The sequence below is a fragment of the Anopheles gambiae genome, chromosome 2, assembly GCF_943734735.2.
Source record: "Anopheles gambiae chromosome 2, idAnoGambNW_F1_1, whole genome shotgun sequence".
Lineage (NCBI taxonomy): Eukaryota > Metazoa > Arthropoda > Insecta > Diptera > Culicidae > Anopheles > Anopheles gambiae.
The window spans coordinates 45950007-45972069 of NC_064601.1; the positions used below are offsets into that span (position 1 = coordinate 45950007).

Here is a 22063-nt window from a genome sequence, read left to right on the forward strand (position 1 = left end):
ATTAAGTGCATTAATAGTTTAGTAGACAAAGTTCAAAGCTTTATTGTATTATATCATTCTAGACATGCCGGATGAACATTTTATCTTAATTGCAAGAATTAAACGATGTGTAAAAATCGGTTTATAATTTATAAATTGTTGATTATTCACTCAGTTCAGGAAAATTTTACAATTCATTTGATATTTGATATTTAATAATCGTTTACTTTTGTTGCTCCTGGAAAAATACAGCGATCTGAAGATTTAGTGTTTGACTATTGATAACACGCTAGAAAAAGTCAATAATATGCTAAATGAAAATATTTAACAGAAACTTGCTAGACGAGATGATAAGGCTATGCATTTAGCTACAATTTTATCATCTTTAACCACATTACACAGTTTGTATGTTTTACTTAATTTTACCGTTGCAAGCAATTCATTTTTCTACCCACCTTGCTTTTAACTGTATTCATTCAAGCGTTACCATTTCCAACAGCATCATCAAACATATTTCCGATCACAAATGCGCCCACAAAACCAAAGCAAATACAGAACGTGTTTTAAAACAAATACGCTTACAATTTTCATTTGCAACGAACTTTGTTCCTGGAGCATTATTTTATCTCCTTCCCTTAGTGCATTTTCTTTTTCGCTTTTTCGCTCTAAAATATCCTTTTTGTGAAAGTCAACTTTTTTTCCCCCGACCGCCACCATTATGTTTACCTTTTTCTCGCCGCACATTGCCAACGGGCAACGGTGGTGCTACCATTTCTTACAAGTTACGACCGTATTCCCTGCTCTACCATATTGTTCCACACTACCGGTGAATAATTAATGTAATCTTACGGCATAACGATGGAGTTTTTCGCCGACCTTCGCCGAATCACTCAAACATGTGTACACGCAAATAGAGTCGAATGTTAGCCTTCCCCCGACGCTCCGGACTAGCCGCCGCTCAAACACACCGCTGGTTCAGTCGTTCGGTGCCCAGAATTGGTTCCGCATCACACCACACAGCCCCTCCACGGGCGGGGATACACGGCGGAGGAAATTGATATATGCATGATACTGAGATTTATGAGCCACGGTACTGTGAGGGCATTTCCCAAAAAAAGAAAGCCAAATTCCGTAGATGGCGAAGAATATGCGAATGTAACCGTGTTCCGGGTGCGTACTCGTTCGTTTACCTTTCAGTTTTTGCTGCTTCTTTGTGCTCAAACGCGATGTGAACAATCCACCAAAACCTGTGCTGTGTGCTGTTTAATGTATGAAAAAATAATCACGACTGCAGCATTTTTGTGCAGTGTAACTTTGTAAAGGTAGAAACGGTGCGTGTGTCATACAGTGTGAAAGGGAAAAATCACAACCAATGTTCACCGCAGGACGCGGAGAGCACTGGAACGAAAGGTAATGGTAATACCATCCATATTGCCCCGCAAAAGAACATCCCTTTTTCCATGCGGGTTTTTGTATTTTCGGAGGAAACTTTTCACCTCCAACAAAGGTGGTTGGACGAGCCAATCGAGAAAACAAAGCAAAAAGGGCATACAACTCCTCTATACTACCTCAGAAAAGAACGGCGCCCCAAATTGAGACATCAAAAGGCTCGGAGTTCGGTAAGTGCCTCGACGCAACGAACCCCTTTGGCTGGCGAGCTTCGACCCAGAAGTCAATCGATTAGATGCCACCATCGCCAAGCGTATCTTTCCCCATCAGAAAGCGAATCGACCCGGGTGCGCTCCGACAGCTAACACAGGAGAATGGTGGGGATGAAGCTTAGCACGGCAAAGGGATCTTTATTTTTATCCCATCGTGTCCCCTACGCCGCCCTTTTTATACACGAGTCAGACTGCGAAACACTCGGCAAAGCTCAACCCGTCGCCAGTCATTTCCACCAGGAATCTCACTCAGCTCCGTTGCAAAAAAAGGATGGTTGGGGGTTATTTGTATGAGGTGAACAGCAACATCGGTTGGCCGATGCTGTCGGGCAGATATATATATTGATTCGCTTTACTGGCAGGATAATCGGCACCGACGATCCGGTTGACAAGTCGACACACCCACAGTCCGACCCCTGAAGGCACAATGAGTAGCTTTGGCGCAGTGGGCGGTGGGATGGCGGGCTGAAAGAGCAAGCAAGGCCCTCAAACGAGCCTACTTTCACATTCCGGCAAGCAACAGGGTGACAATTGCGTCCATGCGCAACACACAAAGGACAAAAGCCTCTCACACAGCTGCTGCCGTCCACCTGCCGTTCACCGCAACTGTAACCTCTTCTCGATTTTCGATCGGTCATTGAGTTATGGGATGGAATGAAGGTTTTGCTACGTCAAAGGATGTGGAGCAGACATCGCATCGGAGAATGCTGCTGGGGGATGGTTTCAGATTAGATTTGCATCGGTAAGAAGGGCGCTGTACGATAAGTTGGTAGTTGTTGGAGATGTGTGGATGAGACTTTTTTTCCTCTTTTTGTTGTTATTGATTGCTGAAATTAATTTAACTGATTTATTTTTAACAATTAAAATAATAAAAAATACAAAAGTTTTGCATTTTTGTAAACATGTCGCATTTTAACAAATAAATCTAAGAACTAAACATGATGTGTTTAAAAGTCGTAAAAGCAATGATTCCAAGAAAAGACAATAAAAAGCAAATACTATAATAAAATATTGGATAAAAAATAGATCAACTCCAATGATTAAGCAATGCAAACATATTACAAAACACCAACAATTGCGGTGCAACACAAAACAACATCTAAGCCCCATAAAAATCGAAATAAAAAATATGAATAATACAAAGTCGTAACAATACAACGTAAAACTCTTACCTCTTGTAACAAGGAAGCTGGTTCTAAAGAGAGCACACACCTGATTCAGGGCGGTATGAATGATGTACCTTTTTTCTAATTTCCTGTCCCGTCCTAGCAACAGTTTCGAGGTACGGAATTACTGCACAGACACACCAACACACAAGCACTCACAAGGACCGCCAAGGACATTCACCGTGCGACGAGTCCCGGTTCGTGTGGTTCGAATCGCACCAACACCAAGGCATCGAACTGCCAGCCGACTACACTACAGGCAGGTCGCAAGGAAAGCGCAGATGAGGCGGAGGATCATTAAAAGTTGAATTCCATTGCACCCAAGCAATGCGTATGCACTAACAATACGCGTGTTTCACGGACAGGAGAGTCTAAAGAAGGGATTTTCCCCCCTTTCGTCTATAAACGTAACGTAATGCTTTTTCTTTTCTTGCTAAGTTTTCACTGTTTCTTTACGGAGTTATGTATATTTCCCCCATTCGCTAGAAGCTACAGGTAAATGTGTATCAGGACGCTCTGTACACGGCACAACACAAACAAAATGGGAATACCACTACTTTGCATACATTTAGGGCTACAGATGAATACGACCACAAAGCGTTGTTTTTTTTATCGAAGCTTAGTTTTCACTGTTTTGTGTCGCTAGTATTTACTCTTCTTACTTAAATTTCATTGTTTTCACTTGCTGACAAACGGCACACACACACAAACACAGGCACCTTGTTGCTCATGGTTGATTTTTTCTTTCTTTGCTGCTAGGAGTGCAATTTTTTCCACTGCGAATGACAACTAACAACCGGGGACGAATAGTCAGACGAACGCTTTGCAGTGGTGTGTGTGTTCCCGTTCCTGCAAGCTGGTGGTAGTGATATACACACCCGCCGCTTGTTGCGTGAGTACGAAGATTTAATGTGCCAGAGCGAGAGGCGCGAACCTGCGTTTTCTACGTGCTCTCTCTCTCTCTCTTGCTCGCTGTCTCGCCCTCGCTCTCATTCACTCGCTCTCGACTGCACCCGTTGCTAATGCGTCCGTTGTATGCGGGTGTATGCGTGTACCCTTGCGATAAGGGATATCAAACGCACCCACACACTAACACACCAAAGAAGGCAGTCGTCTCTGGCTGGGAGTGAAAACGATACTACCTTCACCCCCGGCTGCAAACACAGCCACAGTACACAGGAGGTTCTCCGCGGGGGACGCGAGTGAGCGGAGATGGGTATGACTTCTGCTGCTATGCGCTTGGGAAATGGGATGAAATTCCCGGGGCTGTGTAATGTGATTCCTTCCCGTCCCGAAACACGCACACACACGCACGGGCACTTTTCATTTATACTAAAGCGATACAAACGTGAATTTTACTGCTCCTCGAGCAACGCGACTTGTGTCACACTCTGGTACCTAGCTAGGGACAAAACATAAATCAACTTCAGCCCACCGCTCCGTGTGGTGTAACTCGTTACTCATCCGATGGCACGGACATCACACCCTTCGCAAAAGAGCTACAACCACACAACAAGTGGCCACAAAACGGTTTCGGGGAGAAACACACAAGCACAGAAACACAGTCACCGTCGTAGTAGTTTTTCCCCCTCGCGCGATAGCGCCTATATCATTAGCGTTTGGTGGGCTTTTCCTTTGTTCCCGTTTGCGCTATCAGGTGCTATCGTGCGCTGTGCTTTCCACTGCACTACGTCAATGTACGTGAGCGCGCGCCGTCTCGCTCGTTTATCCTGTTGCACACGGACCTCTCGTTTACTCGCACCACTGGCACTGGCGGGGCCCGTCCGTGCGATCCGCCCGAACCGTTCCTACCCTTTGTTCGTCTGGCGCGATTCGTCTCTAACGTCATCTAAATCCGGTCGCGTTCTTCCTGTTGATTTGCATCACTTTTGCAAAACGAATGAAAAGATAAGGTAAGAGATGCAAACCTTCAGAAGGAAGGGATGGGGGAAAAGGACCGCAAACGCTGATTGGGGTATGTGGCTCCGATTTGTTTTCGTCACGATTCCACGCTCACTTTCAACCTGCAACATTGACTTCTGTCCGAAGCTTCGTCTGTCGTGCACAGTGGGCTTGGATAACAAATATATGACTTTCCATCACCAAGTGAATGTTACTTGTATTATTTTCTGCAGATCACTTTAGATAAAGTGCTAATAGTAGTGGTTTATAAATACTAAATATAGCAAATATTCATATAATGTTACATAAACAACCAGGCGTCTCCAGCTATGATGAAAAATATTTCAAAATAAAAAAAAACAGCTAATTTTATATTTTTCGATTGTTCATTGAAACATTTATAAACCAAAATGAAAGATTTTGCCAATTGCAAAAGTTATGCCATGTAATTATATTCAAAAATAGTATTTGATTCGCAACAAAGATTGTAAACATTGAATTGAAGGTTAAAACATTTCGTCCAAACTTCCCACTGTGCACCTGCTGCAGGATGTTACTCGTATATTATTGTTTTGCCTCTGTGTTTTTCATCACGCGTACGCACACTCCGACGCACCAACCGGTGATAGCTCACGAACACTACCGTACGTCCACCCTCTTGGGAAATTGTGTACTTTTTCGCTGCTGTAGCCCCGGGACAGCGACACGATTCAACTCGCCCAACTGTACGGATTGGAATCAAAACTTTCCGACCCAAGCGATTGCCTTCAATCGCGTCTGATGCACGACAAGTTAAATCATACTTTAAACAAATGTAACTACCAACACTACTGATGAGAGCACTTGCACTGTTTTCCACGAGTAGAGTACACACAAGCTCGCTAAACCACGGCCGTCTAATGGTCGTATATCCTGAAGAGGCTAGTCTTGGTAGCTTTTTTAACCATTATGCACGAATGACGTCAATGATGCACCAAACAAAACTAACCCCAGCAGCAGTAAACAACTACATACTCTCTTCATGCGTGCTGCGTCCACTGTACTGCACACATGACGTTACCTTATGCTGGCGGAGCCCGGCAATAACGCGAAAATACGTCAAAAAGGATTTCATACACTTTACACGGGAGAAGAAACCTGGCGTACACGGTTCGTGCTGTTGAGTACGGTTACATTTTAGCTAATTTCTATACTTTACATTCGACGCGACTACGCTACACGGGAATCGTATTGTGGTTTTGCTACTACCGAAACAATGCACAAAGAACCAGACGCACATTCAGTGGGGTGTAAAATGCAAGGGGCTGTTTTCCTTGCGACAGGGTGAGATTTTGACAGCTCGAGCGGTGATGGTAGTGGTGAGGCCGTCTCGTTCACACGCATACTCTCACAATCTAGGAGGACGGCAGTTGAAAATGCCCCGTGTGTTTCGAAATAGGGAAATTACGAACATCGATCTAGGATAGGTTAGGTATAATTTTAAAATATTTGAGGAAAACATTGGAGAATGGAAACAAATGATCTCATAATGACGTTACATTAAATTATTGACACTTAAGAGCACTGGAACGTTATTTCAAATCCTTTAGATAGAATAACGTAGTTCTTCTCTGACCGCTAGAGTGCGTGCGCAAAACATATACGATAACGACTATGAAAAAGGGAAGATTTAAAAGAAATACTTTAATATGTAACACAAGTTTTAAAAAATTCGTGGCTTATAAACTTGGGCAGCAATTGCAATTGTTCTCTACAAATTGCATTACATATCTAGTCTAGATTATACCATGCTATATATTACAGTGTACATCGGCGTAAAATGTAAATAGTTCGAGCTGCTTGTTTCGAGCAGTATTGGTCACTCTGGTGGTTGGTTGTGGTACTAAAACACGGTTTGAGTTTTGCGAGGATAAGATGTTTGTGGGTTAGCAACAAATTTGACACTCTTTTATATAGTTAGCATTTTGGGGATATTGTATTACCCAATGAGTTAAAAACAGAAAGTTTTTGAATCTAAAAAGTGACATATTTTAATCTGTTTTGTAATTATTTTTAACAGAAAATGCAACTAATTGTCATGAAATCATTAAAAATATTATTATATACATAAGATAAAAATATACCTTGGCTCCAGAGAGGATCGAACTCACGACCTTCGCGTTATTAGCACGACGCTCTAACCAGCTGAGCTGTGGAGCCTCTATTGTTTATCGGGTGTATTTATCACAACCGAACATGATACCACACACAATGTATTTAAGTGAACCCTGATACTAGTATCTTGTACGTTTTTCCAGGGGTCGGCAAAGTCTGGTACGCGATCCAAATGAACCTGGTAGACAATTTTATCGAGAAATACTTGGATCAAAAATGACAGAGCGTAAAAAGAATAATTGATTATGTTCGTGATAGTGGATGAGTTTTTATTATGAAAAGATGAAACGTATAGTTTTTTGTACATCTTTTCAAGAATTCAGTGTCATAATTTGATTAAAATGTTAAATTATATACAATTAAACGCCATTACCGCAAAAAAATCCAAAAAGTCTTCATGTTCTTTTGTAGTAGCACCAACATACGAAATTTTTTGGAGTATTTTAAGAACTTTGTGATTTTTTTTATGTGTTTAATGTTGCTCATGAAGGTATCCACATTATCATCTAAATTTAATTTAAAGCAATTTTCATGTTCGCAACAACAGGGTATGTCAATGAATATGTAAAGTTTTACGATTCTCTTGATTCTAATTACTTGTTTGCTTTACATAGGTTGTACATAAATTTATTTAAAAACAATAGTATGTAGCACATCAAAATACAAAACACTTCAAAAGTATTTTTGAAATCATGAAAAAATTAATAAGTATGATAAAATAGATAATATTGTATTGTTGAGTTACATTTTGAACAAATCATAACGAGGTCTGGCTCCAGAGAGGATCGAACTCACGACCTTCGCGTTATTAGCACGACGCTCTAACCAGCTGAGCTATGGAGCCTGTTGTTATCAATAGAGCTTGCTAATAGACGCAAAAGCACAACTATTTAGTTTTAATAAAATAGTGTCGTGAATAATTGTTTACCAATTCCTTTTTTGGCGTAAGTATATATGTACGGCGTTTAATTGCTGCTCTAAATATTGATTTTAATATAATTCTTAAAATTATTCCACTTTTTAATTATTGTGCTACAAAATAAAATAAACCATGTTTTGGCTCCAGAGAGGATCGAACTCACGACCTTCGCGTTATTAGCACGACGCTCTAACCAGCTGAGCTATGGGGCCTATATTTATATAGTACATACGTAATAGTAAAAATAAAATCAAACAAGTGCAATTACCTGTTCTCTACGATCTTGTTTGTGAAAATGGTTTACAAAAAAACAATCTAAATAAATTAAAAAAAAAAAGTGATTGGAGTAGTAAGCAATTCTCAGAGGTAATTATTACATTTATGGTTTGAGAGTATTGTAATATTGTAGTGTAGTGGTAGTACAAGGGATCAGATCAGATGCCGCATGCATCTACATTCAAACAATATTTTTGATATTGGGTGGGGGTGGGGGCGCGTAGTTGATATCATGCCAAACATCGTCTTTGTTGCCTAGATAATAGATAATATCAACAATAATTATTAGCTTGGAATATAAAAACATTCTCTATGGCTCCAGAGAGGATCGAACTCACGACCTTCGCGTTATTAGCACGACGCTCTAACCAGCTGAGCTATGGAGCCTGTATAACGGTGTTAGCTTATAATAGGTCGGATTGTGGCATAATCAAAATGCGGTTATTTATAGAATCTACTTGTTTTATCTTATACTTAGTGTGTTCATATTAACACTGCTGTGTAGAACTCATTTCACTTATTTCTCACCATTTATTCCATGCGATCAAAGCGTGGTAATAAATCTATAAATGATAGTAAATTTGATTACTAGTATATGTAAACCAATGGGACTTATTGTACGCAACATGAAATACTTAAATAGTATCGCGGAATAAATCTGGCCAATTGCAGTCACCGTCCTACATCAATGTTTTTGGGACTAGTTTCCAAAAATAAAATTTAAAGACAATGATATAAGAACCATAAAGTGGTATTTGTATTTATATAGGGGGGTTGCGTCGTGCGTGTGCTGCTGGTGGCAAATAATTCTACGAGTTATTTTTCATTGATTGAATATACAACACAGTGTACAATGGAAAAAAAACCCTGACCTGACCTATTACACACACATACCACAACCACACCAACCAACAACTCTACTACTACTACTCCCCCCCTACCTACTTTTAACCTGGCTAATTAATGTTTTTATCGTAGCTGTATTTACACACAAATCATTAAAGCTGTGTCACACAAAAGCACAATCACAATCTGTAGTATGTAATGTGTTTCAATCATTAATAATAATTATGTGTCTAAAAACAATCTTTCCTTGGCTCCAGAGAGGATCGAACTCACGACCTTCGCGTTATTAGCACGACGCTCTAACCAGCTGAGCTATGGAGCCATGTGATATTAAAGTATGTTATGGTCCTTTTAGAATAATTTAGAGAAAAATTTAGATTTCAATAATCGGTTGAAACATAGTTTGGAGAATATTAAACAAATAATAAACAAATAATAAACAAATTATCTGAAATTATAACATTATTCAGCCTGTCAGCTGTTTGCATTGTATAGCAGTTTTAGAGCAGCTATCAAAGTGGGTATATTATACAGGTGGGCTTATCCCAAGGTGTATGTATTTAGAAGGCTGATTTTTATGGCTTCTGTTTCTGAATGAAGATTTTAAGCGTGTTTTGAATATTCGTCAAGCCTCCAGAAAGCTTGTTTGAACAATCGTGTTCACCCATCCTGTCCAAAGTGACGATCAAATTTGGTTATAAAAAAATGCTATGAGACCACCTGGTCATACATACACTTTGATTCGAGATTCCACCAACTAATATCTTTAATGCACCTTCGGATAAATGAAAACACCACCTTGTTTTGCCATTTTTTTCCAGCAGGTACTCGCATCTTATTTTAGCTTTGAGGCTGTAATAATCTAGACTGAAAATCGCAGGCTAGTTTTGTGTGTGGTTTTGTATGGAGTCATGGCATATTTTAATGATTTTAGCCTCCAACTGTGAAACTCCATATAAAAAAGCTGACTAGAATCGTGAAGGGCCCCAAATTTTGTTCCACATTTAGTGTAAACGATCAACCGAAGACATCCACAAAACTCGAATATTTGTTTAAGTCAAATATGGTGCTTATAGACCATAATGCCAATCAAGTTTGAGTAATTTTGGTGTTGACACCTTGACATAAAGTGAAAAATGCACGAAATTAGTTTATTATGTAGTAGATTTTGTTGTAACAACAGTAACAATCTGTTTTGTTCATTGAATTGAATTTATTCATTTATTACTTCTACAGTCTACTTTTGAGAAATAACCAATCGTTTAAACTTGAATTGAATAACAAATATTTGATATTTATAAGTTAAATTCAACGGGAAAATAGTCGAAAACGTAACTATTTTAAATAAATATATATGAAGAGGAAGCAAGCGACGGATGTTGCGGAAAAGTGCATACAACCAAATCGAGGCTAGCAAATCGAGAGCATTAATAGATCCCGTCAATGAATAATGCTTTATGAACATGAGATTGCTGACTTACTGATTGTAAATTAAACAACTACAATCGCGTTTCATAGGGAGAGATTTGAGTAGAAAGATAAATACGTCCAAATGAAACTCTTACAGAATATCATTTAACATTTTCCTTTCTAGTGCATCCATCGACGCTACATGGAATTTATACATTAATAGCAAATACCAAAATTGTACTAATTAGACTGCAGTAGAGATTTCTTCAGCCGGAAAATCTCTGAAATCGGATAATAATCGGAGTATGAATCTCACGATTCGTTTGCTTTAATTACTACATCTTCCAAGTGTTGCTTGAAGTTTTATTGCTGGTCTCATTTAAGTCTTATTTGCTTATTGAATATATACCTCTAGGCCTCCCATGGATAATATTGCAATATTGTTCAAGACAGATGCAAAAATATTTGAACAAAAGCATATCTATTTCGAAATAATAAAAGTTGTCAACTTTTAACAAACAGTGCGAACGTTTCTAGTCGAGAAGTAGGTTGAAAACCACATTAAATAACACGATTAAAGTGAATATTCTATAGTGTAAAAAAATTTTCAGACAATTGTTTTAGAAAGTAACATTCATGAGACTTCTACTTAAGTTAAATGTAACCGTGAAACCAGACATATAGAGACAATTTCACGCGGTGAAGCGTGAAAAAAATAGCCAAAATCAACATCACCTTTCACAGTTAAATGTATGTATTCAGCTGTCATCCTGTATGAAGCGATGACATATGATAAAATGCCAAAATTCTCTCGCGCCCACACAAGGCGTGAAAATATTTGCCGTGGAACTGATTGTTTTTGTATCTACCCCAAGGTGGATTAAAAATGCCAGGTGGGGGGTCGCCATGGTTGAGGGACTTTACGTCATTTTAGAACTGTTAACCATTGGTTTCGGCACACAAAGCACAGCAAATAGAACAGATTTCTTTGTTGCTACGTGCATTTTTGTATGTCTATTCATTTTATCAAAAAATGAGATATAATAACAAAAGATTTGATGATTTGTTTCGTGACGAAATTTAAAATCATGTGAGTAAGAGTTCTAAGTAAGAGTAAGAGTAATGAGGAATTAACGTTAAAATAGGAAATATAAATGATTTCAACCAACCATGTCGAAAACACAATGAATTATACAATAAATTCAAGAAATCACACAAAATAACACACTTGAAACTATGTTTTAATGTTGAATAAGAGCTCGCAAAGCTCAAAATATATTTTTAAAGCATATTTAATCGAAAAAATGTGGTAGATAAATTATATTATGAAATTAAATAAACGTAAACAACGTTTGAAATCCTGGGGAACTTACGTCAAATCACGAGTTGTCAAAATGCTCTAGAGATTCCACCCCACCTGATATTATATATTTTTATCCACCTTGAGATGTATCCCTGTAATCGACTCTCTCATCGAATATCTATGAATTAGGCTTCACGGCGCGACGGTAATTGGCGGGATCGTCTGGGTTTTGCATAGTAATATTTTACATGTATATGTTTTTTTAGGAATAAATTTACAATTACAATTTTTCATTTTTTAAGTGTTGTTTCATTTAATTACAATATTTACTTTTATAAAAACAGAAATTGATTAATGGCTCCAGAGAGGATCGAACTCACGACCTTCGCGTTATTAGCACGACGCTCTAACCAGCTGAGCTATGGAGCCGTTGGCAACATTGAAGGTCAGTTGAATTAAGATTATAATTTTTAAATAATCAGCGCTTGAAGTAGTGATAATTCTTTCAAATTGCTTCATATTATAGTAGTATTATCGAAGTTTACATGATGCGAGAAGATGATAAGCAGTGTTTGCTTCATAAGCACCGCTATGTATAAACCAACTCATGCGATCCATATAAGCTGATAAGATATAACTAATCGCATCGTACGCGCTTGATTGCCCAGCATAAACATTTATTTTCATCCCATCAAGCAGATTCATTCCCCTACACTGTAATGTGCTGAGAACTTAAAATAAAAACCCCTTCATTCAGTAACTGAACTTACGAACCACCTATGACGGGAATGGACGGGCATCGTAACATAAGTCCTACATATTTAATATACCATGTGCCACACTACCTTTGCATTGATCCGTGGATTTATTTGGACCAGAAAAATCATAACTCACGCAACGAGGATAAAGCTCGTCATAATGATCATCATCATGCTCAACATAATCGAACGGGCAATGCCGACGGCGCATTCCCTCGTTTCATTAGCATGAATAATTGATACGCATATCGGAAGTGTACCGCCGCGCGGGTGCAGTGTGAAGTACGAACTCCGAACAGTATGCCGGAATGGCCGGAATTTCATACATTTTTAAATAGCACAGCGTTCAGCAAATTAGTCAACCGTCTGTAAACAAACGTGAGAACGTTAAGAAGCCACCGGGGAGACTACGGACCAAGTGTACAAGGAAAGATCAATTTTCTTTCGGAACGGAATCGTGCAGAGAAGATTTAAATAAATAAACGGAGATTCCTACTCGCCGGTTTGTTACAATTTTTCCAACAGTTTAGAGTGCGCCCCGGAAAGAGGAAGCAACGAACACCATCTTCAATGCATCCTAAAGCTCACTAAAAGACACCCAAAAGCGCGAAACACTTTGTTAATTTTACCATCGAATAGGATAAAAAATTCTAGAAATAGAAGAATTCAATTAAAACTTTCCTTATGTGCATAGAGAGCCATCTGAACCGGTTGGTGAATACGAGGAAACCTTCCACTGAAGGTTAAAGAGGTAAGACGAAAGCAAAATTATGAAAACGTATTTTTTGTTCGGTAATTTTATAATCCACCTTTATAATCATCCTACTCCTTTTACGCCTACGACTCTTGCTCACTCTGCCAAGAGTGCCACACACAATAAACGCTTCCTGTTGACCTGTTGCAAAATAATCGGTAACGTCCGGTAATCTTTATCAGCTACAAACGGTCTCCTTCTCAACCTCTAGACCGGGCAACTCCCCCAGTGTTTCCCAGTTTGCTGTGTTGGAGATGTGTTTAATCAATTTTAGTTTAATTAAAATTCACTTTACCGAAACTGGATTATAACTTACGCTAGCAGTAGCAGGCGGGCAGTCGTGTGGCACAGGAAGTTTGTTTGATTTTCACTTAGTTGGTGGTCCTTTACTGAAGATCGGCAACGATTACCAGACAACCTAGAATGCCACCTGTTACTCTTCTCTAGTGTGTCGACTTGTACTTTGCTCTCTTCTGTATTTAGCTCTTTGGCTAAGGCAAACTAAAAACACGAATGCATTTTTTCATATGCAACAATCTATTGTGCAATTTGTTGTTTGCTTGCGCAGTACAGTGTCTATAATTAAGAAACTGCTGTAAAAGACATGCATTTGGGTAGCCATACCAGTAATAAATATGCATCAAGACTCCGTGGCGCAACGGTAGCGCGTCTGACTCCAGATCAGAAGGTTGCGTGTTCAAATCACGTCGGGGTCAATCTGTCACAGAACAAATAATATGGCGCAAATCGTTCCTTAATTAGGAAGCAGAGAAGCGCTTTTTGTCGTTGATGGTGCTTTTCAATGTTGAATTTTTCAATATACACTACAAATATATTTAGACCCAATATATATTGTACCATTGCATTTATAAGTCGTATTGAATTTAATAATAATAATAATATTCTAAATTAATCTTCTTACTAAGATGTTATTGTGAACTTTTGGCATATACTACATGCTATGGTAAGTTTATTATTATGTTAGTCATGCTGCTGTACTAAGTCTAAAAATTACCTGCTAATAATATTTATTATGTTTAGTTCTCGCATAAAATTATGTATGGTTTTGTTTGCAATAATAAATGAAATTGTAGCACATAAATTTACTTTAAACATGGCTTTGTTGGTTGGAAGCTTTTTACTGCAATTCCAAATCTTCCAATTTTACAGGTAGAGAAGTAACAGTTGTAAAAGAAACAGTGAAGTCTTTTCTCACAGTGTATAAAAATCGAACATTCGAATTATGATGTTAAAAAAATTATCCCGTAACCGATCCTTCGAGCCGGATTTGAACCAGCGACCTATGGATTTCTTTTTTTCATATTTTCCTCTTCTACAGTCCACCGCTCTACCAACTGAGCTATCGAAGGCTGTTGAATGATTGCAAGCAAGAAGTGTTTGGGTACGGGGTTTCCAATGATTTTTTTTATTTTTTATTGTCAAGTCACCATACACCAACGAATTAGTGTATCAATCAGGACTATAATTGTCCATTGAAAAAATACCTCATAATAATATTAAGGTGAAATCACTTCCATTGCCTAAATATAAACTTCCGTACGTAAGAGAAATGCTAAACAAAGCATCTTCTTATCAACTGATACCAGAAGGCACAGCGTTTTGTTAATTAAATGTTTTATCAATTTAAAACTGCAAGTAAGTATAATTAATCGCTCGCGTCCAAGATTCAAAGTAAACACACACCAGCAAACGCCGAGCTAGGAAGGGATTTTCTATTTTCCCCAATAGAAAACTTACTCTTGTAGCTGTAGTAAGAAAATGGAAAACGGCCGTAATTGGCAGGATGGATGGAGATGTTCTTTATTTTGAAAGTTAAGAACTTTGCCTCGCGCACCATTGGACACTTCGGAAAGCGGTGTCCAGCGCAAGTACTAGCTGCAGTTTGGCGTGTCTTTACAGTGAGATGCAATTGTTTGTACATCATAAAATAACATTAAATATTGCGGATATATATTTACTATAGCATAACTACGAATTTTCAATTCAAGGGGTTCAATTTTCATTATATTTGATAATAAGTTAAGTAAAAAAAATTAAAGGATGCTGTTTGCTTTCCAATGTACTGTTTCACACAAAAAAAAAACATTAAATTGGAACCTACATTATTTGTTAAATGCACTTTTAATTACTAAATATTCATAAGCACTTCCGGTTGGTACTTTCATCCAACATTAAATTTTGGCGTCGCATTCTTCCTGTGCACTATTAGCAGTAGTTGCTTTCGATCAGCCTCTTTATAACCTAGCACCCCACCATTCAGACAAGAATATTAAGCACGGTAGACTTTTCTCCTTCAATTTCTACCCTTTGAATGTTTTGGATTGTTCAGTTCTTCTGGATTGGCGATTGGCAAAGGGATACAATTTTTGCAGGGATTAAACCATCTGACAGAATGGAAGCAAAAACAGCGACGATTTTTCGTCGTACACACATTCACAACACGCGAACGTTACAAAGCGAAACAGAACAGGATTTTCGCTATGCCGACCGAAACCGTTCCGTGTTTGGTTGGTAATTGAAATTCAGAAGATTAAGCACTAATTATTCATTCATTGAATCAACCAACTCACCGTGAAGCTGAAAACTTCGCATGATGGGTGTTAGCATGTGACCTCACAGTCCCCACCATCATTCGTATGTTCAACTGATGACAGATGACACGGCACCGTTACGATCATGATGACGTTTCAATTCGTTCACAACTTGTTCACTACATACACACCTGCGCAGGCTGATGGGAAGCAAATTAATTCCCAATTCAGCCAAGCAAATGTACACGACAAGGTGTTGGAAAATGGATCCACTCCTAGTCCTCCCTTATGGGTATGTGTGTGTGTGTGTGTGTGTGTGTGTGTGTGTGTGTGTGTGTGTGTGTATGAGGAAGAGAGGGTCTCAAAATCTGTCCCCCATCACAGGTGGCTTGCATCAAACTCGGAACAACGCGAACACATCCGATTTGTGCACACCGTGGTCGGAACAGGTGTTTTCGAACGGTCATTTCCAATGGCGTTACAAAACGTTCGTTAAATCGGCTTTGATTTCTAAATTTTGCATCTAAATTGAAGGTGACACAATGTGTGTTCGTTCGCAATCATCGCACACAAAGAAGTGTGCATAAATGCTGAAACATTTACTGAACGGGTTTTATGCAACGAGTTCCGAATCGCCACCTCCCTCCCAGAACCAATTCGTGGTGGAATTATTATTTTTGTGTCGTTTCATTTCTTCACCTCAATCGAATCTTCATCATTCTGCTCCTGCTAAAACGTAACTTCGTTCCACATCGAACGGACGACTGTATCGTAAATTTAATTAAATACCCATTCATGGTCGCAAATTTTAATTCGTACGTGTGACCGTGTGACGTTGCTGCAAGTCGCATCAGACCCTCTTGCCAGTAGCGTGAACCATAGAACTCGCTTCCGAGTACGATGAAGGCCGACGATAGGGGGTTTAAACTTTATCCTACCGAACGAGCATGAGTACGAGATAGCACAATCTCGGGAGATTTGCGGGTAAAATGTTACCGTAATTGGACGGTATCGTTTGGGGCGAACCAGTGGGCTCTGAGTGTTGTCGTTACCGTTGACGCAATTATACAGTTCGCATAAGTTAATGCTGGCGCGAAATGGAGCACAATCCTAGTAGTTTCCTTGCTCGCACTGTCCCGATTGCTGCTGCTGCTGCTGCTGCTCTGCAGGTCAGAAATCTTGCCGAGTAAGTCCGGGGAGACACTTTGGTGCCAGGGATGGACTTCATTACCGTGTGTGATAGTACGATCATTGCTCGTGTACGATTGCATACTATGGCAATAATCATATGTTGCAGAGGTATAAATTCATTTTAGGTTAATATAATTATTTTATCATCCCCCATGATCGGTGCTGAAGCGCTATGTGCACGTCTGTTCAGTTGGGATATCTTCTTAAGTGGGTCTTTATTGGTAGATTTATTGCATTACGCTTGAAGGGTCCTTGATTTTGCTATGGTGCTTGCAGAGATTTAAGTGTATTTGCTCAAATAACACATTTAATACTAATATTAAATGAATAAAACAATTTCTACACATTGCACTTTGTGATTATTAACAATTTTTCAAATTTTAAGATCGGATCTTTTATACTTTCAGCAATAATGACAATAATTTCATCAAATCCCAAATGCTTTAGATGCTATGCTGCTTTAGGTTGATTTAGAAGTAAATTTATTTCACAGGAACTGAAGAAAATGAACGCAAAATAAGCTTCATAACTTTTCTAGACGCACAACAGCGTACAAACTCTTCAAACTATTTGTAGGTTGAGAATTTCCTGTCCCCCAAAGACAGTTTAACTACCGCACCGCAACCGAGGCGATTACATAGAAATTAAACCCCTAACCCGGTATATTGTACACGTTCGTTTCTAGTGGTTTAGAAATGGTTCAATTATTTTTAATGAATTGAATCACTCCATACATCTAGCTACTTGCGAGAGCCTTTACATACATCCTGATAGCAAGTCTTTCTACCCTGTTTGTCTCGGTATGTCGATGTCCAAAGCATGCAACAAGTGGGGGAGGCCCCATTTGCTTGCCAATTCCATCCAATGCGCATTTCATTCCATTAATTGTAGCGCATGAACCGTTGTGCTTATCTTTCTTCCGAGCCACTGTACCCTGTACATATCCTCTAGACAATAAAAGTGTCCCCTACGGTCTTTAGACTAGACTAGGGCTTTCCTCCGTTTGGGGAAATGTACGAACGTTTCCAATTGAACGTAACTACCAACGGGTTTGGTACATTTTACTTTTCTTTATCCATTTCCCAAAAGCCACAACCGGTAGCCGGCATGCTTTGGTAGGTTCAAGGTATGCGGTCTGGACAATGTCAAAAAAGAGAACTGAACCTCTTTTACTTTTCCCAGGAACACGGAGCACAATTTGTAAACAGGTCCTCTTTTGTAACGAGAAGTTTGTACAAAAGAAAAATATACCAACACGAGCCCCAAGAATGAGAAGTTAAACCTCGCCACAAACTAGGCATCAAGGAATTAGTCCCTGTACCGGTACAGTCTTTGTACCCGAGTTCCCGCTCGTGCCTTCCCTTGTACACATACCAATGTATGGTTGTGCAGTACATAAAAAATGGTACATCACAGCCGCCCTCGGGGCAAGCCGCTGTGGAAACCTTTCACCCGTGTTCGTACCCGTTACTAATGTGTCAGTCAGTTTTTCCCATGATTAACTTTTCCATATTTAATGAGTAAAATGTTGGCAAAGGATTAGCCTTCAACTGCCTGTGCCACTTTTTTCCACCGCCTTTGCCCCCTCCCCTACGTCTGGTTGCGATCGTACGGCTGTTGGCTCTGGTTGGGTACCGCATCAAAGGCTCATCGCTCAGGAATTCTGCTCCTGTCGGCCTGATGAGTAGGATCCACACCCGAAACGGGCCTGCAAGCTTTCATTCTCTTCCAGCAAGCTCTCCTCCACTCTCTGTTTCTCTTTCTGTCTCTGCCTCTGGCTCTCTCTCTTTGCTTTCACTTCTTTTCTATTCTAGAATGCTTCAGGGATCAGGACTTATTTTTTTTCGAATAACCCATTGCCTCATGACGACCCACGCTACACTGCCTTCCTCGCATTGGAATCCTTTCCTTCGGGCAAGAGGTGAAAGAAATTAGAATTGTAAAAAAACGATTAAATCAGAAAATCCTTCACCTTTATTCATCGTTGCTCTCTTACTAGTGCCTGTAAGCTGTTCTTAGAAATGAAATGAAAATTTAATGTATTTTTTTCAAATTACGTTCACACCCATCGCATGATGGTGTGTGTTGGTTGGTATGAACGGATGCAGCGTAAAACCTCGTGCTAATTTGGACAAAAAGATGTTATTTTTTTAATTTAAATTTGATTTGTTTGCCCTATGATTGTTTGATGTCTATGGATTTTTAATGCCTTTTTAGTAAGATACCTCTGATATGAAAACAGTTTTAAACAAATTTGTTGCAACGACAATATCATTGATTGGACAGCGAATGAAAGATATTGAACGATTTGTAAGCAAGTTTTTCTTCCATCAATAAATAATGAGACGTTTAATGTTATCTTTGCACTTGTAACATTAATAAATTTTTGATTTCCGACGTTAAATTTCGTTTTCATAATTGTTTTTTGCCTCTCACTAGCACCATTCACAAAGGGATTTATGTTTTCAACAAATACCCATCATAATTCGAAAACGGGTTGCGGTCCACACCCGTTCACCAGCCAGGGGTCACCGGCCGAGAAATGCAACGACACAATCAGGTGTTAAGCTGATTAAAAATAATTATTCCATTTGTCACTTTGCATCAGCAAAATAAAGGGACCGCTGTTCGACAGATGAATTCTTTCATCCGGTTCCCGCTGGCCAGCACGCTGTGTCGTGTCATGAGCCACATGAGCCCGCTACATTGTTTGCTGTCAATAATAACTACCATCAGTGCAAAAATGAGAAAGAGCTCATTAAGCTCAGGATTTGTAATGTGTCAACAATGCGACAGTGTAAAAATGTGAAAAAATGTGAAAAGTGTAAAAATGAGTTGATATTGATCGAAGATGAGGTTTCTCTCAAAATCGAAATATTTGTATAATATGCACTTATTGCAAAGCATTAGTTTATAAACTTAAGCTATTTTCTAAGTTATTACAAACTTTTAGGTCCTTTAAGATGTTATAGTGTTATTGTAAATGGTTAAATGATCAGTGATAAATTGAGTATTGTCTTTTCAAAAATGTGAATTAATTTAATTTCAATTTGCTTGTATTCGATTTGAGAAAAGTAAATAAAACAACAACATAATTTAGCTGTACAAATGCTCCCAAATTCTTAAATGAAGTTTGTAAATAATATTTCATTACCTGTACTATCTAAGCAAAATTATGTTATATTACATTTGATTAGTTATGGTTAAGTATTTACTAATGATAGCACGATAATACGTGTAGCAGCCGTCAGAAATATCATTAACACGCGGTAGATCAAAAATGTTTTTAAAATATTTGTTCACAATAGAAGTAAAAAAAGATCTTAAAAAGTGTGGGGGAAGCAAATATGTTATAGTATCAGTGTATGAACATCTTATTTATAATAAATATCTCTGATAGAAAATATTAATAGGAAAATCGTTAACTATGGTCAATCTGCAAAAGTTTATTTGAAGACGGTGAAATTATTTCGTGTACATCCTGTAGACCTCATCTTGCTTCATTGTCGGTTTGTTGGATTTTTCTTGGATATATTCAGGTGAAAATTTAAAGGTAAGTGATTTCCCGTCTACACAGGGCCAGTTAAAAGTGCATCTAAAATTACACTTAAATAATTCTCAGAAAACATACAACAGTCGCTCGGTAATGAAATGCTTGTATGCCGGAGCATCTATCACATGGATCTGTTGGACAAGGCTCATGTGGGTAACAGTATATTTGGTAACGGCGATAACCTTTAGAGAGTAGGCGAGCTTAAAAATCAAGGAACTGTCTTCAGTTTCAAAAACAATAGTACTAGTAAAATGTAGTGTTTTTGAATGCAATCCTGAAAACTACGGTACTTGCATACTATTTTTGAACTATTCGAATGGTAGACGGCGGGTGCATATCAGAATCGCATAATTCTGATTCTGGTGATCTTTTCCATTGTAAGTGTGCAAGGTTTATAGCAAAGAAGTATGCACCAGATTATGCCAGCCTGGTATTTATTTTTTTTCTTACAGCACAAAGCTTCGATGCCCAGTTTGCTGACTCTATTAAGTCAAGCGACAATGTGTGAAGATCGTGGTATAAGATTAGGATGCTTCTCTGCAATAAAATTTAGAATTAATATTTAATTCTCATTGGCAGTGTACTTAAAAGTTGATACACTATTATGACAAATTCTATTCCTATCATATAATTACAAAATTGCTGTATTCCAGATTCATCCTTTAGTGTTCAATGGCGATAAAAATACTTCAGCACATAAAACCTAGCGAAACCGTCTCTACTACGTACGGTTCTGAAACGCCTGAAGCTGAACCCAGAACGGGTAGAGCCCGATTGCTGTTCACCTAAGCAACAAGTCAACCACACTCACTGCGCCCGTATCAATTTACTACTGAATTAATTTCATTCGAAAACTTTTCCCTACTCTTTTGTAGCACTGTTTGCACGTGCCGGTACTTGGTCCTCTTTTTTTCATTGTTTGCCGACTCTTCCTATCCGTTAGTGCACATGTGCCCCAGCACGCGGTTTTCCCGGTCATGGACGTCCTGTTTTTGTCACGAAGAGTGAAACTTTGGGCTCGCATGGACGTTTCGATGGGCCATAAATTGCATATCGAAGGCACAGTTGAGCAGTGCAAAACATACCCAGCACATTGTACAAAATAAATCAAACTTTAGCTTTAATTTTAACACGCACCGGAGGTAATTATTGTAATTGGTTTAAACTTTTTGCTGTACAGCTGCGTGTTACATACTTAGCTAACAGTGTTTAGAGGGTTAACTTACCACCGAGCCCGACCGATGGGCTGTTGTGGCCAATGTGTTCTCGTCCGTTGGTCGGGGAATTAATTCAACATCAAACAAAGCCTGCAGGCGAGGACACAATTGTTCAACCGCTGGCGCACAACGGCACCCCGTTACTAGTCCCTCTTGGTTCAGCCCAGCAGGTACAGGGGGAGGGCAAACGTGTGCTGTGGTCGCATAACACGCTGTTTGGTGAAAGTTTTTGCAGTACCGTACAGCGCAACAAACTTTGACCGAAGCCCGTCGCCCATGTATCGTGTGGGTATCGCGCGTTCTAATACTGTTGCTGCTGCTGTGGGCTGTGGGAAAATTCAAACAGTGACGTGGTTTGAGAGTGAAAATTTCACCTTCCTCTACCCCGTGCGGTTCGCGACCGCACATCATTACCAAAGGGG

General features: G+C 39.1%; 1 protein-coding gene and 8 non-coding genes across 10 annotated transcripts in view; 1 reads left to right on the forward strand and 8 right to left on the reverse strand.

Annotated features, from left to right (window-relative positions):
• Window positions 1–5949, reverse strand: part of LOC1278776 (polypyrimidine tract-binding protein 2) — a 272767-nt gene extending 266818 nt beyond the window's left edge. For both annotated transcript variants that reach the window (XM_061650468.1, XM_061650463.1), the window contains exon 1: window positions 2813–5949. The gene's annotated coding sequence lies outside the window, so the exon portion shown is untranslated. The remainder of the gene's footprint in view (window positions 1–2812) is intronic.
• Window positions 5950–6833: 884 nt separating this feature from the next.
• On the reverse strand, window positions 6834–6907 carry Trnai-aau (transfer RNA isoleucine (anticodon AAU)). The gene has a single exon. It is a non-coding gene; the product is annotated as a tRNA-Ile (tRNA).
• A 725-nt stretch (window positions 6908–7632) lies between these two features.
• On the reverse strand, window positions 7633–7706 carry Trnai-aau (transfer RNA isoleucine (anticodon AAU)). The gene has a single exon. It is a non-coding gene; the product is annotated as a tRNA-Ile (tRNA).
• A 213-nt stretch (window positions 7707–7919) lies between these two features.
• On the reverse strand, window positions 7920–7993 carry Trnai-aau (transfer RNA isoleucine (anticodon AAU)). The gene has a single exon. It is a non-coding gene; the product is annotated as a tRNA-Ile (tRNA).
• Window positions 7994–8370: 377 nt separating this feature from the next.
• On the reverse strand, window positions 8371–8444 carry Trnai-aau (transfer RNA isoleucine (anticodon AAU)). The gene has a single exon. It is a non-coding gene; the product is annotated as a tRNA-Ile (tRNA).
• Window positions 8445–9151: 707 nt separating this feature from the next.
• Trnai-aau (transfer RNA isoleucine (anticodon AAU)) lies at window positions 9152–9225 on the reverse strand. The gene has a single exon. It is a non-coding gene; the product is annotated as a tRNA-Ile (tRNA).
• A 2746-nt stretch (window positions 9226–11971) lies between these two features.
• Window positions 11972–12045, reverse strand: Trnai-aau (transfer RNA isoleucine (anticodon AAU)). The gene has a single exon. It is a non-coding gene; the product is annotated as a tRNA-Ile (tRNA).
• A 1727-nt stretch (window positions 12046–13772) lies between these two features.
• On the forward strand, window positions 13773–13844 carry Trnaw-cca (transfer RNA tryptophan (anticodon CCA)). Its single transcript has one exon. It is a non-coding gene; the product is annotated as a tRNA-Trp (tRNA).
• A 557-nt stretch (window positions 13845–14401) lies between these two features.
• On the reverse strand, window positions 14402–14498 carry Trnay-gua (transfer RNA tyrosine (anticodon GUA)). Its single transcript has 2 exons — window positions 14462–14498; window positions 14402–14437 (listed from the first exon to the last, which is right to left on the reverse strand). It is a non-coding gene; the product is annotated as a tRNA-Tyr (tRNA).
• Window positions 14499–22063: the final 7565 nt, after the last annotated feature.